We start from the raw sequence: 15,997 nt of genomic DNA, 5'->3' as shown, positions 1-15,997 counted from the left end.
GAGGAAGAACTTCTTCCCTCTGAGGGTGACGGAGCCCTGGCCCAGGCTGCCCAGGGAGGCTGTGGAGTCTCCTTCTCTGGAGATATTCCAGCCCCGCCTGGACAAGGTCCTGTGCAGCCTGCTCTGGGTGACCCTGCTTGGGCAGGGGGACCCACAGAGGTCCCTGCCAACCCCCACCATTCTGTGATTTAAACACCTAAATGGAACGGATATTAACTGAATACGTTGGGTTTAGTGCAGGGACAAACTTTATACTCTGAATAATTTTTAAAGCAACTGGAGCTAAGTTTAAACAGGGTTATTTTTGCTAGATCAGCTTAATTAGACTGCAGGATCTGAGCAAGTGAGCTAAGTTCTCCGAGCGCTTCCCCGCCGCCCGGTGCAGGGAGGGTGCTGGACCACGGACCACGGCACTGTGTGGCAGCAGAAGTGGCTGAGGGGACACGCCAGGGCCCCACAGCGTTGCTTGGCGACTTCCCAGGGCTGCTGCTGGCAATGAACTCTTTGGTGCATCGCCCGCGCACCAGCGCTTCGCTCCCAACGGGAGAAGACAGAGCAAGCAGCCCTCCGGAAGGGTGAAGCTGCGTGTGCCCACCTGCCCCCGACTTCAGCCGCAGAGCCACGCTGAAAGCAGCCTGGTGCAGTGGTTGCTTCTTAACGAGCTCCTTTTCTGGACACCCTCGTTCTTTCCATGCCAGTATCATATGCTTTTGAAAAGGATTAATCAGTAACAAAATGTGCACACCTGTGACAGAACAAGAGAACCTGCACAGGGCATTGCTTCAGTGGCCTTTTAATGGCCTTTTAATTTTACATTCATGCTTGAATCTGAAATTACTTTGGAGTGTGGAAAGCCCTCACTGAGCCCGACCCATGCACGGCTCCACAGAACCATTTGGCTTTGCAGACTACCTGCTATTCTCGCTCTTTGTTTGAAACCACACTTACCTGCTGCCGTAGTCTGAGCCAAGGCGCCCCGAGATACTGAGAATGAAATGAGAAATAAAGGAGTCGCCGTTCTCGTCTTCAGGATGGCAGCGGGTGCCCGGAGCGGGGCCATCACTGCGGTCCTCTCTCCGGCTTCCCCGCTCCGGCGCCTCGGGGCGAACGCCGTGTCCCAGCCGGTGCCCAGCTCGCCCCACCGCTCTGCTCAGCCCTGCGGGAGGGAGCCGAGCCGCTCCGAGCAGCTTCGCGCTCCCCGGGGCGGCGGGGGAAGGCAGGCGAAGGCGAGCCCAGCCCGGGAAGCGGGGACCAGCGACGCTCCCCGCCCGGCGGCTCCGACGGCAGCCGGCGCGTTCGCATCGCTCTGACTGAGCGCCCGCGGCGCCGACCCACGCGCTGACGGGGCCCTGGAACGGGGCGGTGGCAGCAGCGCTGGGAATGTCTGGGGACGTCGGATGAATTCCGCTCAAGCTTTTGTGTAAACACACGCTCTGTTAGTTGGGAATCGCTGCCTTTTCCCCTAGCCTGACAAAACGACCTGCTAAGAAAGGCCGAAACGGTGGCAGCTCTTCGACAAGGAAGGGAAACAGCACGTTGTGTGCACTTGCAATACGGTTTCTCAAGAACACTGAAAGCCAAAATTTTGCATGATATTGCAGTGAAGGAAAACTTGGAAGTAAATTTGCATTTTTTGCAGTTTTAAAAAAATCTCTGAAGGACAACTTTCCTTCCTTTGGTAATTAAGAGAAGCTACAGTTCTCTTTCAGTCAAGATGCAACAGCTTTAATATACTTTATGTATGAACTGTGGAAAGAATTTAATAACACACCTCAAAAACCCAACCAGCTTGCTTTGTAAGGCTCAGAAACAGCGGCAGCCTTTTCTGCAGTTCACAGCTCCATCATTTTAAACGTTACAGAGCTCTTGTCTTCAGACTCTCCCTTCGGCTCTCGCAACACGACTGATGCCTTATTAGCGCAACTGCTACTTTTGTCTGTCGAGTCCAGTCATTCGAAAAATGATTTCATGGTGGAAAAACTGCCCTAATGACAATGAATATCATTTTGAAAATGATTTCACTGCATGAAGGACTTTACACCATTTACATTAACTGATTTTTAACAAGCCAGTGATTCATGATCCACCAACCAAAGAAAATGCCCAGCACAGAAAACGCCCTGTGAAAAGCGTGCATTTACGTGGTGAGGGCACGTTCAGTCCGCAGCTGAACAGGCACAACCACAGCCCTCTGCGCAGGCTGAGCTCTGCCCAAGTCCGCCGGCCACCAGCCGCAGCGCCGGCCGCAGCCCTGCCAGCTGCCCAGGGGTTACGGGGCTCCCAGCCCACCCCCCGCCCTGCAGCAGCAGCCAGCAACGCTACCCTACTACTACTGCTAGTAGACAGCAACAGCAGAAAGCAACACTACCCTACTACTACTACTAGTAGACAGCAACAGCAGAAATCAACACTACCCTACTACTACCACTGCCCTACTGCTGTTCCGGGCACAGACCCTACGAGCTGAACCCACCAGGGACCCGGCAGCCTTTTGCCTTGGGGTCTGGCAAGTACAGCAGCACCACTGCTCTTCCTCTCGTCGTGAACAGGCAGAGGGAGAGAGAGGAGAAAACACACAGCCCAGAACACGGCTGATCTGCTCATTAAACACAAGGAAGAAGCCATTTGACAGAGCAGCTCTGAGAGGGAAGGTGTAAGCTGGGAAGACCCTGCCTGCCTGGAGCTCTCCACTCTCGGTACCAGGCGGACAGGAGTCACAGAGCCTGCACTTCTTTACTTCTGTGCTTTTTATTCGCCTGATAAACATCTTTGGGTTTTATACACCACCTTTGATAGGGAGATTTTATCATCTATCAGAAATAAAGTGACCAAAAGTGTCTAATCTCTCCTGTGGATGTTTCAGCTACTGAGGAGGAGTGGGTGGGTGCGGGGCAGTGCCAGGAAGCGGGTCCCTCTCTGGATATCCTCCCGGTTTCCAGGCAGTGGCATCAATGACAGAAACTCCCATAAGCTTTGGGCTGCAGATACAACCCAAGCTATGTTGAACAAAATTGATCCTGAGGTTATTTTTTCAGCTGTTATTAATGTTCTCGTTTTCTAGAATATTAATTCAAACAGACATGAAAACTTCTGTCATTGCCACGTGTCCATCTTCCCACCCACACACTGTCTATCTAGGTATTATGTTGTCTGTCTGAAAACTGAGTTAGTGCCCAGGTTGAATGAAATTCATAAACCTTTCAGCAAAAGTGGGTTGCATTTTATGAGTATGAAGCCACATTACAGCTCGGGAAAGAGATCAGGGTAAGCTCCCTGGAATTGCGTAGTTTCATTGGAAAACATGCAAAATGTTATAGGTTCAGCTGTGTCTTGCTTTGAATTTATTAATTTTCTCAACTTCTACATTAAATCTAGGGAGAGAGCTCACCTGAATTCAGTAGGAGAGCAACGTATCCATGAGCTGCTCCTCAGTCCCTCGTAGCCCCACGAACGCTGCTTTACACTTGAGATCTGACTATGTTTACAAGCGACAGAGAACGCTGTATTAGCAACCACTGTAATTTTAAGCAGTCTTGTCCCACTTACAGAAGACTTCTAGTAGCAAGGAACCTGCTATCTTCCATCCTTCAACGCACAAGCATTGCCTTTCACTGTACTGTCACTTGTGGCCCTACCTGGAGCGCAGCACCGCAGTTTGTGTGACCGACTCAGCCAAGCCGCCCTGACCACCAGCCCCGTACGGTGCTCCGGGGCTCGCCCCCTGCTCCGGCTGAAAGGTGTCTGTTGGAAAAGGCACCGTGCAGCGGCTCTGGGGGTATGGGGAGAGAGCTGAACAGAGGCCTCGTCGGCCCAGACTTGACCGAGGGTGCACATGGCATCGAGTGGACCTCAGGCAGGAAGGAAAGGTGCCGCGATGTTCTTAAGCCACTCAGTTTATAACCAAGCTCCACGCTGGCTGTCACCACTGGCACTGTGAGAGGTGTTTTAATAACACTGTGGAACTGAAGGAAGAACTGGGGAACAACAAGCCAGTCAGCCTCACCTCAATCCCTGGGAAGGTGATGGAGCAAATCCTTCTGGAAGCCATTTCAAGACAGGACAGGACAGGACAAGAAGATGGTTAGGAGTAGTTAGCGTGGGTTTATGAATGGGAAATCAAAAGACGATGGGCAAAACAGAAGAAATCCTGTTTAAACCTAAGAAAAAAAATTTTTACTGTAAGGGTGACTGAGCACCACCGCAGGTTTCTGAGAAAGGTTGTGGAGTCTCCATCCTTGGAAGTATTAAAAACGCAACAGGACATGGTCCTGAGCAACCTGCTCTAGCTGTCCCTACCTGAGCAGGGGGCTGGGCCAGACGATCTCCAACTTCAGCCACTCTTTGAATTGCTATAAGGTGGTTTGCTTTGGGATCAAATAACTGAAGTCTGCTGCTGCCCTCACTGAGCTATAGGGTGTGCAACTTCACACCGTGTGTAACTTCAGCACGTTTGTTACGCAGTACAGAACCAGCCAACTGCAGGGCATCATCACTGACTACCTCTTCCTTCCAAGGAAAGGTCGGTGCCTGTGAGAAGTAACTTTTCTAGAAGCATTTCTGGAAGAGGACAAGATGTGTACCAGTCACTGAGCTTATCTCCAGGTAACTGACTGAGAGGTGGGACACAGGAACCCTGCTGCACAGCAGCACCGGCAGCGCGCCGTAGCTGTCACCCGCACCTTGTTCAGCTCCACCACAACAGAGTCTGCAGTCTCAGACTGTTGATTTCTATCAAAATACTCCAAACATCTTTAAGAGCCCTCTTCACCTCTGCTAATCAGATTAGGAAGCATGTAATTAAGTGTCAGTTCTTACTAAGACAGAAGACTGAAGACCCTTTCTCAAGCATTGATGGGATAATGAGCTGGAAAACTTGTTTTTGAATGTATTTGGTGGAAGGGAGTAAAAGGATGAGGTTGAGGGATTATACAGTATCAGACTGAATTATAGGAAAGAAACTCCAGCACATGCCATTAAAATCAAGCAAAGTATCAAGCTAAGGGAAACAGCAAACTCTTTTTTTAGGCCTCTCAAACAGCAAAACCACCCAGGAGTGCACTTAGGATGCGGGCAAAACACTGACTCTCCTTGCAGATGACGCCCTTTGGGTAAGAGACGCAGCGGTCGGCGAGGAACAGCGCGTGCTGTCCGTGCCGGCGTGTGATGTTACTGTCCCGTGAAGGGGAGGGTTTGGTCTGCACAGCCACCAACCTGGCAGACGCCTCACGCAGCAGCCGTACTGCCTGCAGAAGAGGATCTTTTCTGCTGCTTTCAACAGCTACCAGGCCCAATTCTCGCACAATAAACCCGGGAATCAACACAGCCTCTGAAGCAGCTTTCACCTCTGACTCCATCTCACTCTGTGCCAGGGGCTCTCCAGCTGCAGCGTAACAACCACCGCAAAGCACCGTGCCTGTACCGCGCCGGCTGGAATTGGATCCCGGCTCGTTCCACAGCACAAAGCGAAAAGCGTTAAGCGCTCGGGCAGCCTGGGGAGGCTGAGCATCCCTCTCGGAGACGCCCGAGAAAGAGCAAGGTGCACCGCGACTCGGGGCCGCGAGAGCCCAAGCACAGAGCTTAGGACAACCAAGTTCCGATGGCGCTTCCCTGTCCTCGGCTTAGCTGTACGGCTGCTGCCACTGCTGACAGGGGCTCCTGTCGCTGCTGGGAACGACAGAATGCGGTCAAAGGAAGTTTGGTCAGTGTCACTTAGGACCAGTGATAAAAAAATGGAGGCAGTGTGGAAAAGCAGAATCACAGAATCACAGAATAGTAGGGGTTGGAAGGGACCTCTGTGGGTCATCTAGTCCAACCCCCCTGCCGAAGCAGGGTCACCTACAGCAGGCTGCACAGGACCTTGTCCAGGCGGGGCTGGAATATCTCCAAGAAGGAGACTCCACAAACTCCCTGGGCAGCCTGGGCCAGGGCTCCGTCACCCTCAGAGGGAAGAAGTTCTTCCTCGGGTTCAGCTGGAGCTTCCTCTGCTTCAGTTTGTGCCCATTGCCCCTTGTCCTGTCACTGGGCACCACTGAAAAGAGCTTGGCCCCATCCTCCTGACACCCACCCTTCAGATATTTGTAAGCGTTTATTAGGTCCCCTCTCAGCCTTCTCCAGGCTGAACAAGCCCAGTTCCCTCAACCTCTCCTCGTAGGGGAGATGTTCCAGTCCCCTCACCATCCTCGTAGCCTGAAAACTAATGGCGAGTCTTCACGAATTTCCTCTGAGCAGCTTTCAGCTCATACATCAGACATCACCGCAGCGCTTAAAATTTTATTTAAGTCAGGAATAGAAAAATTAAATTATGTATTATTAATAAAGTAACTTACAAAGAGGCTAAAGCCTTTCAAGAAGGTGAAAATGGAGTTCTCAGAGCCTCTGTGGCAGAAGTTGAGATGGTGGTGCTACTCATGGAATAAAGCATTTGGGACCCTTTCTGAAACCATTCAGAAGTGTTTCTGGACACTACCAGCTGCGAAGGATTTACTAGTGGGACAGCAGCTGTCAAAGCTGGTGAGAGAACAGAACTGAGGACAGAGTGGCTTTGCTGTTCAGGGGGGTCAGTGATCGCTCCGTCACAGCGCGTTACGCGCAGATGTGCCTTCCACGGTACCGTTCAGGTGACAGGGAGTTCTGTGGGATTCATCAGCCTAAAGACAGCTAGACCTCATAAAAACTCACTGCCACACAAAGCACCTTGCTCCACAGCAAAGACACGGAACACAGAAAATCAACCCCCAGCTGTCAGGAAGACTGTTAATAGAAATGGGTTTGGTTTTTTTTCCACTGTTAGTAGAAAGAGCTCCGCAAGCTGCTATGTCAGTGGCACAGATACGCGTGAGCTTACCCGATATGTGCGAGGGCGAGCACCAAAGGGGGATACCAACCAGTCTCCATTTTCAGAGACCACAAGCCCACAAAAACAGCAAAAAGAAAAAACCAAACCAGGTTTCACAAAGCCCTACGGTGAGAAATTGCGTGGAGCGTTGGAGTGGGACTCGGGAGACCTGATCTGCTGCCCAGCGTTGCCATTGGCACGTAGATGCCTTCAGCACCCGTCCCACCCATCAACAACCCACCTTTCCCCTCTGGGGCACGAGCAGAGCCACGCTCCTCTGCTTCGCAAAGACCCGCAGGGTCTTCCCACCAAGGGGCTGGTGCTGCTCTAACAGTCAGGCTTCTGCTGCAGAAAGCATTCCTTCTGCTCTCGTTCAAATGTCTTCTTCACGTGCTCGCACACGGCGCACCCGCTTTCACGACAAAGCAAGCCACGAAGCAGATTGCTTCCTACAGCACGGCTACCTGGACATACAGGTGGTTTTTCACTATTACTATTACCTACAAGGTAAAGGGAGAAGTATTGACAAATGCTGCGAAGCTCCACGCGGCGGCTGCTATCAGTACAACCAGGCACACGTAACTATTGCAGCCTCAGAGGGCTACCAGAGGTAACACCAGCACAAAAACTGCTCCGGCACGCGTAAGCCCGTGGTCACATAACCCAAAGCAAATGATGTACTGGAATTTCTGTTACTGCACATCAGCTGGGTACCATGGTCGTTTCTTTAAGCCAATTTTACTTCTTGGTTCAGATGGATTAAAAAGATCACACAGACAGTTGCAAGCAGAAATTTTCAAAGCTCTGGTAATTTAATAATTGCAAGTCATAAAGCAATATCCCGCTTTTCTTATCCTGTCAGAGCTGGGGTGGAGCGACACGAGTGCAAAAGAAAGAAGATTGCTTTTGCAGACCTCCTGCGGTGGGGACAGGGCCTTTCAGGGGTGTACACCAAGCCGAACACCACCAAGCCTCCTCCCTTGCTGCAGTAATAAATAATTACTGAACCAAAACAGATAGGGGCAATTACCAACGATCTTGAGAAAGATTATTTTAATATGGAACAGAGCGCTGTTAAAGCGATTAAACTGCTTGTAAAAACCCCCAAAACTCAGCAGGATTCTAACATCTGCAGGTAGGTAAATCCACCAACACCGCCGCGGGGTCTTCGGCCAGGCACAGCTCACGCCGCGACGCTCGCCCGTTCCACGGCGCTGCTGCCTCTGCTGCGCTTGGCTCCCGCTCCCTCCCGCCGCCCAAGCCCCCTCGCACCCCGCCACGCACACGCAGGGGAAGCCTGCTCAGATTCGTGAACGCTTCCTTCCCGGCAGCAGCGGAGGCGGAGAACGGAAGCGTCTGCCAGAGGTCCGGGAGGGAGGGGAGCTTCTCTGCAAATCACGACATGAGAAACACGAAAATAATTTCAAAGTGGCAAATCCAGAATGCAATTCACAACACTTGCCCTGGTATCGACATTCTAAAAAAAGGCATTATATAATCTGAATGCAACTAGGTAATAAAAATACAGCTTGTTTTTGTGCCAGCAAGGTCTTAACTCACTTATTCATACTAGAAGCATCTGGTACCGAACTGAATTTCCTTTACTGTGAGAGGTATGTCTCCTCTGATACGAGGCACACCATGGAAAACATTTGTGAACATTTTTCTGTCTATCCTGTGTGAAGGTTATGTTCTTTTCTTTCAAAACATTGCATATTTGGTGGGATAACAAGAGAAGAGAAGGTTCCGTTCTTTTCTTTCCAAACATTGCGTATTTGCTGGGATAACAAGAGAAGAGAAGGTTCCGTTCTTTTCTCTCAAAACATTGCATATTTGGTGCGATAACAAGAGATAATAGCCAGGCCTGCAGGTAGAATATTCATTCTGGTAGATACTTCATAAAAGGGACCAGAGAGGATGCTCTGTTTCGTCTCTTCTCTTTGCACCAACCTCCGGAAGAAGCATCTTGCTGAGGATTAATCAGTACTCAAACACGGGTAAACCGGCGTGCAAAGGAGCACCCAAAGTGTCCAGACGTTTCCAAAGAGGTGGCAACAGCAGGGATTTCCTCTCGGGTGGGTTTGCCACCCGTGTTCAGCTCATACAGAGACACAGGTTCTACAGGTGATGTTACATTATCAGCATCTTTCCAATTAAAATTTCAACAGCTTTAAACGGCCATTACTGCTTACAAGATTCACTTCTAAACCTTAGAACTTTGCTCCTGTTAACTGTCTTCTGTGTTATACTTTTTTAGAGAGTTACACTACTAATGATGGGATTAATATTAATCCATTTCAGTATAAATGGGTTGGGTGTACTGTTAATATCTTGAATTAATCTGCGTTTGGCAAGAACATCTCTGCCCTTGTCCTTCCTTCCAAAAGAAACCTAGCATGACAGATTCGTTAGATGTCATAAATAAAATATCTGCAAGGTTAACCTGTGGGACAGAACTCTAAGATACCTCTTATAAGCAGGGAAACTAAGCTCACCTTTCCAAGAATCACAGAAATCAGACAAAGCTACAATTTTGTTTGTTTGTTCCCCACTTTCTAGTAACTTTAACAGTTGCTTTAACCCTGAGAGCTTGGCTCTTTTTTGTCTTGTCAGATGCTGTATGGATGGTAAAAGTGCAAATGCTCACATATTTCCCCTTGAGCTTCTCAAATCTGGTGAGTTTGCTTTTGAGCAGGCCTTGGTCTCCTGGCTGGTCTTGCCTGGGCCACTGCTCAGGCTGGGACTGAGGTCACCTCTGTCCTCCCGAGCCAGCCACCTTCCAGGCTCCCACTGCACAGGCAGCAGAGCCCAGCCTGAACCAAATCACGTTTTCCTTTCCATCAAGGAGTTAGGGAATTGGGCAGCACTAAAAGGAGGAAGATAAAAAAAGACTTCCTGAATCTTCTTCCCCTTTGCAACGCAGCCAGCTAACGGCAGCCTGCAGCCCCCTGCCCGGCCTGCAGCATCCGCCGCTGGAGCCTGCTGTACGTGAGAGAGCAGACGGAGACACGGAGGGATAAGCAGAGCTCCTTCCACGGAGGAAACTCACCCTCTGAGCGGAGGTCGGGGACAGGATGATTTCCATGACTCGCCTTGGGATAACGGTACAGAAGCAATGTTTGGGGAGTCATCATTATTGGCCGTGTTATTGGCCACATAAAGCAACCAGACCTCCCAGAACAGTTCTGGGCCTGACCTAGCGCAGCAGGTATCGCTCTGCCTGAGCGGGGGCGCAGGAAATAAGGGACATTGCTCCAGGCTTCTGCTAAGCTTTGAAGTGAACTAGTGCAGACAAGAGAAAATAGTAGAAGGAGAGGATTAAAAAAAAAAAGATTGATTTTCCTTTTGGCAAATATTTGGCTACAAGGATCTGCTCATCTGCCATTTGTCTTGCCTTGAGAATTGGCCTTTACAGAAGGAAACAAACACACACTGCTACACCGTGTGGCACTTTGTATTGACACAAAAGCCTCGCGGAGGATAACAGACATTTATAGAGCAACTCATATGACTTTAAAATTATCCACCTTTGCCTTTGCTCAGCATTGTTTAATCCAAGAGTTTGCCCTGGTTATCTGAAACGCATGCAGAACAGGCTGCGTCACTGACAGCTGTGTGAAAAGCCTGCCGTCTCTTAAGCAGACTTACCATTTGTGTGCGTACTCATGTCCTCTCCCGAGGACAGAATTTCATGTGGACAATTACAGGCAGACCACGTTCCTCACCTGCTCCTCAGAGGCGGCAGAGCATGGCTGCTCCAGCACAGATTCCCCAGAAGGCCCATATTAATGCCCCAGAAGACCCATATACATGATAGTATAATCTTCCATGGTATGGGGTGGGTTGGAAATAGAAAATACAATCAGCTTGCTCCTCTTCCCTTGAGGGTCACTTCTAATTGCCACAAAGCAGCGTGGCCAGCAGGTCGAGAGAGGTGATTCTGCCCCTCTACTCTGCTCTGGTGAGACCCCACTTGGAGTCCTGCTTCCAGCTCCGGAGCCCTCAGTACAAGAAGGACATGGACCTGTGGGAGTGGGTCCAGAGGAGGCCTCAGCAATGATCCAAGAGTTGGAGCACCTCTCCTGTGATCACAGGCCAAGAGAGTTGGGGCTGTTGAGGTTGGAGAAGAGAAGGCTACAGGGAGACCTTACAGCAGCCTGCCAGTACCTGAAGAGGGCTTATGAGAAAGATGGGGATAAGCTTTTTAGCAGGGCCTGTTACTATATGACAAGGGGTAATTGTTTTAAACTAAGGGAGGGTAGGTTTAGACTGGATACAAGGAAGAAATATTTTATGATGAGGGTGGCAAAACCCTGGCACAGGCTGCCCAGAGAGGTGGTCAATGCCCCATCCCTAGAAACACTCAAGGTCAGGTTGGATGGGGCTCTGAGCAACCTGATCTAGTTAAAGATGTCCCTGCTCACTGCAGGGGGGTCGGGCTAGACAAGCTTTAAAGGTCCCTTCCAACCCAAACGGTTCGGTGATTCTAGGATAATGCTGCAGCTTCTAGAAAGTTGCCGTGCAGACAGGCAGCATTCAGCGACACGAAGGCAGCTCACCCACACCAAACTCTGACAGCTCATGTCCACGTCTCCTTCCCCCTCCACGCAACACACAACACTCCCTGCTTTGTGAGAACAAGCATGGTGAAACAAGGAATTTAACTGCCAGAAGTCTCATCCTGTGGCTAATTTCTGGGAGATAACAACTTCACCGCCAACTCCTGTGATACACAGCTAGGAACATGAGGAAGAACTTCTTCCCTCTGAGGGTGACGGAGCACTGGAACAGGCTGCCCAGGGAGGTTGTGGAGTCTCCTTCTCTGGAGATATTCAAGACCCGCCTGGACAAGGTCCAAGGTCCCTTCCAACCCCTACTATTCTGTGATTCTGTGACCTGGTCACCAGAAAGTGAGAGAAAATTTCCTGTATCTGTTGGAATAATCTCATTCTTGGTGACTCTTCAGCTAAAGTCCATTATCCGTAAGGAAGAATTAATTTGGGCCGTTAATGTCCACATTCTGATCTCCACCATCTCCTGTTACGCTTTGCTTTAGGATCACGAAACAAACGTATGGATAATTTAACTGTCTAGCTGACAACGCACGGAAGACAACTCCAGGGACAGGCAGTTGCTTACGCCTGGGTGTAGGGCTCGCATTCGTGTTCACGTAGCTGGATGAGCGTTCTGACTATCAGGGTTATTATCACATTAAGATTTTTAAAGGCAGCTGATCCAAATAGCTTCTACAGAGACGCCGCTCAGCCCCCGCTCTTTTCTTCTGGGGTCCAGGAAGCCGTCATGCAGTAGATGACACACAAAGTATGCCTTTATGTAAGCTAAATCTTAGAAGTTTTGTCGGATACTGAAGCAACGTGTTCTACTGACAGCCAGCGAAAAGCGTCAGATTCACAAAGCGTATTACTATCTCCACCCAAGTTCTGGGCATTTTTCCAAGCAGTATTAACTTTTGAAGTAAATTAAAAACCAGTGCAAAGCTGGGAATACCCTGACAACCAAAGCTGTCATGCCCACACCTAGCGATTCTCTTGAAGCTACACCTGGGAGCTACCTCCAGCGACATCAGAGAAGACAAACAGGGACTCTGGCCGCACGCCGGTGAAGCGCAGTAAAATCTGCGTCTCCGTCGCCTTGCCACCACCCACCACGGCGGGAAGAGGCCGATTCCTCGGCGAGCGCAGAATCGCAGCGCGGCAGGGGCTGCGCGAGATGGTGTGCCGGGGGCGACGCGCGGGGGTCCAGGCACGCGTGTCTGGCGTGCTCCGGGGTGCGCGGGCCGGCTCCGGCGGGCGGCTGGGCCCCGGCGCGGCTGCAGGTGCGTGTCCTGGCACACGGCTACCGCACGGCTCGGTGGCCATGCCTGCCCTCCGCGGCGAGGTGGGAACAGGACCCGGCAACGGCACGCTGGGGACGGACACAGCTTCCTGGCCTCAGACGGCCCTTGTCAGTAAAGACAGAACAGCTGTCTCAGTAAATAATGATGTATTATTGAAAGAGCTCTTTTCTAGATGTTTGGTAGTAAAAATAGCTCTTACTCTACCTGAAGAGTAGGTTAGGTTTTTTCTTCGGGCGTGAGGGCACAGCAATAGGCAACGCCACAGACCCAAGGAAAGGTCTGTTTCAGGTGATGTTCACTGGACCCCACTCCACGAAAGCCCTCGTGCTTACAGAGGTACAAAACCTCTCCCTCAACTCAGAGGGGGAAATAACAGCCGTTACGGCTAAACGTAACCGAGTAGGAACGCGAGCGAGCAGACCTCTGTGCGCCAGACTGGGTATGGAGCTCGTTTAGACAAACCGAAAGAGAAGGCAGCGGGTACCGGTGACACAACGTTACGAGGGACTGAAGCGTTCAGCCGGGCCGGGCTGCCAGGCCAGGGCAGCGTCGCAGCCCCACCAGCAACGGGACTGCTAGTGGCGATTCATCGCTCACCTGAGCCAGGCTCCAGCAGCGGTGCTTCCCTTTCTGAGCGGGACGCTGCGGATGCCGGAGACTCGAGGAGGGTTGGACTAGATGACCCACAGAGGTCCCTTCCAACCCCTACCATTCTGTGATTCTGTGATTCTGTGATTAGGATATGTGACATTTTCACAGCGTGAGCCTCGAGCCAGCAGGCTCTTCAATCACCAAGTGTCCAAGCAGCTTTCGGTGTGCTTTCATCCGTTCCCCGCTAAGTCAGATCAGCAGGGGGAAAAACTGCCTCCAGGCACGGAACGAGAATAGCACAGCACCCGCTGGGTCAGACGCTGTATCCGCGAGGCGCGGCAGGGAGGTGCCAACAGGAGGACGCTGGAACTGGTCCTGCAGCACGAACTCTGCCGCAGCCGACGCAGCTTTCCATGGGGTTCATGAACTAAAACCTGGCTACCACCGATGCAAGCAGTGCGTGTTGTTGGGAAAGCTACAAAATGCAGGGAAACTGGCCTCATCTCAGGGAAAACAAACACAAAAGATGAGAGCGACAATTCCGAGCATCGAGAAGGCCTAAGATGCTCGCAGATGTCCATCCATAGAAGCCATAAGAAGTGTCCAAACCTACGAAGGTCAGCCAGTACCAGCCCTCCCCAGGCAAATGCACCTCGCGCCATACACCCAGTAACATTTTTACCCATAGTGGGAAGTACGGCATTCGTTACTGGGAGGCAACGCTGCTCAGCACCCCTGACTCTGCGGTGTCTCCACCAGCACCTCTGGGCAGCTCCTCTCCCCAGGCGCTGGTGTCAGAAACAAGATCAGCATGGCTGCGCCGGGCTGAGGCGCCCGAGCTAGCTCCCGTCGGGAGCAACAGAGCCACGTTGACGTGACACTCATTTTCAGCCAGGCTAATGAACCCGGGCGAGGTACTGCATGAATTCAGCTCCCAGCCCACGGGTTCTGTTCCTCTCTGCTTGACACTTTCTGCTGTGAAGACATGTCCCAAGACCTCAGCGCTGACCCTGAGCAGGAGCCTGGCCAGAGACCTCCTGAAGTCCTTCCAGCTTGAATTCTCCCGCGACACTGTGAAACAACCCATTTTGAAATCTGGCAATGAAAATGCAAAATTACTTCCTACCAGTAAAAACACGTGCCTGATTTCTGCTATTTTTTTCCTCTGAAGAGAACGCTTCTTCTCCCAGACACAGGGCAAAGCAAAGCCTTTTTATCTAGAAGTCAGATTTTGAAATATACGGTAAACAAGTTGCCACCATGGGGAACGAATGTAATTTTGGTGGGATTACTGAAGTAAACAAATACTTACCCAACGGAATTGAGCACGTTTGTGACCATTAGTTTCAAAAGGACTAGGAGAAAAAGATCTAGTGATGGACCACATCAGCAGAGACTAGAGAAGAGCTACATATCAAAAAAACGCTAAAGGTCTTTCACTGCCAGAAGTAGTTTCTGGTTCCAATTAACTTTTTTCCTGCCTTCTTCTTTTTAATATTTTGTCTGCATGTGAACTGGTATAGTGATAATGAACATTGTCATTAGCCCCTTTCTAGGACATTCTTCAATTAAACTAAATATAGCCATAAAATCCTCTGTTAGATAAGATAATAGAGTCCTGCAGCACCCGTCTGCCAGCTGTTACCAAGGGCTGTTGGCTCCTGAGGAGCGTCAGAGAGGCTGGGACTGCTGCTGCTGCTGCAGTGAAACCCTTCCACGACAGCGCCCGGTACGCAGACCCGTTTCAGAGGGGTCTCGGGCGATACGGAACCCTGGAGGCCACCGTAGCTCAGATGCGGCTGCAGAACACACCCAGGGTTTAACTGGAATAAACCCAGATCATATCCCACAACGGAGATGAACAAAGTTCTTCCATTACTGTTCGAACAGTGCTGAAATTATTTTTGGCTATGCTTAAATTCCTGAATTAACTGTTTGATTTAGCTAATACGAGATGCTAATTGTTTGTCTTTGGGAAAGGGTGAACACGACTGATTCTGCGTAACAACTTCTCCCAAGAAAAGGCCCGGGCAGGGTGGTGGAGGAGAGCGAGGGGGTTAACTCGCAGCACTCAGGCTGCTGTTACGGCCTTGCCTACACGGCCAGTGTTTTCTGTTGTAGCATCATAATTATACTGCTGCCATTATATGTAATGATGTGGTACGTACAAATAATAGACTGAATACAGTCTATTCACACAGTCACAAGCATAATCACAGTGTGACGGTGACAAAAAAAGAGAAAAAAAGAGGAAGAGAAACAGAAAAAAAAAGAGGAAAAAAAAGGAAAAGGAAAAAATGGAAAGGGAAGAGGAAGGGGAAAGGAATCTTCCAGCAGAATGAGGACACCCATGTAGCGGATTACAAAGGTGTACGTCTTCGGACTATGCGTTTCCGAACAGGCAAGGATCTAGGCAGCTCTGGTTCATCAGAGGCAGAGGTCAGGCTGGGCAGGGAGATGCACTCCCTCCCTTGTACCTGCAGTCTATTCCAGCCATACTAAGTCACTGTAATTACATCAGTATAACGACAGCATTTCGATTTCCCATTGTAATTTGTAACAGTACCGCTTTATACAGACCAATACTGAACTGATAAATTTGGTCATGTTGGATGTCTTTGCGTGTGAAACATCTAACTACCTCAGCAGGATTTTAGCCTGGACTCACTAAGCAGAAAAAAAAACAACACTGAGAAAAATTAGATTCACTAGGG

General features: G+C 50.4%; 1 protein-coding gene across 9 annotated transcripts in view; it reads right to left on the bottom strand.

Moving 5' to 3' along the window:
- SHISAL1 (shisa like 1) overlaps positions 1–15,997 on the bottom strand; it is a 304,717-nt gene that overhangs the window by 115,560 nt on the left and 173,160 nt on the right. The gene's annotated exons all lie outside the window — the stretch shown is intronic.

This window comes from Opisthocomus hoazin, chromosome 1 (genome assembly GCF_030867145.1).
Source record: "Opisthocomus hoazin isolate bOpiHoa1 chromosome 1, bOpiHoa1.hap1, whole genome shotgun sequence".
Taxonomy (NCBI): Eukaryota; Metazoa; Chordata; class Aves; order Opisthocomiformes; family Opisthocomidae; genus Opisthocomus; species Opisthocomus hoazin.
Note: the sequence above shows the minus strand (reverse complement) of the source record. Positions and strands in the feature narration are given on the sequence as shown.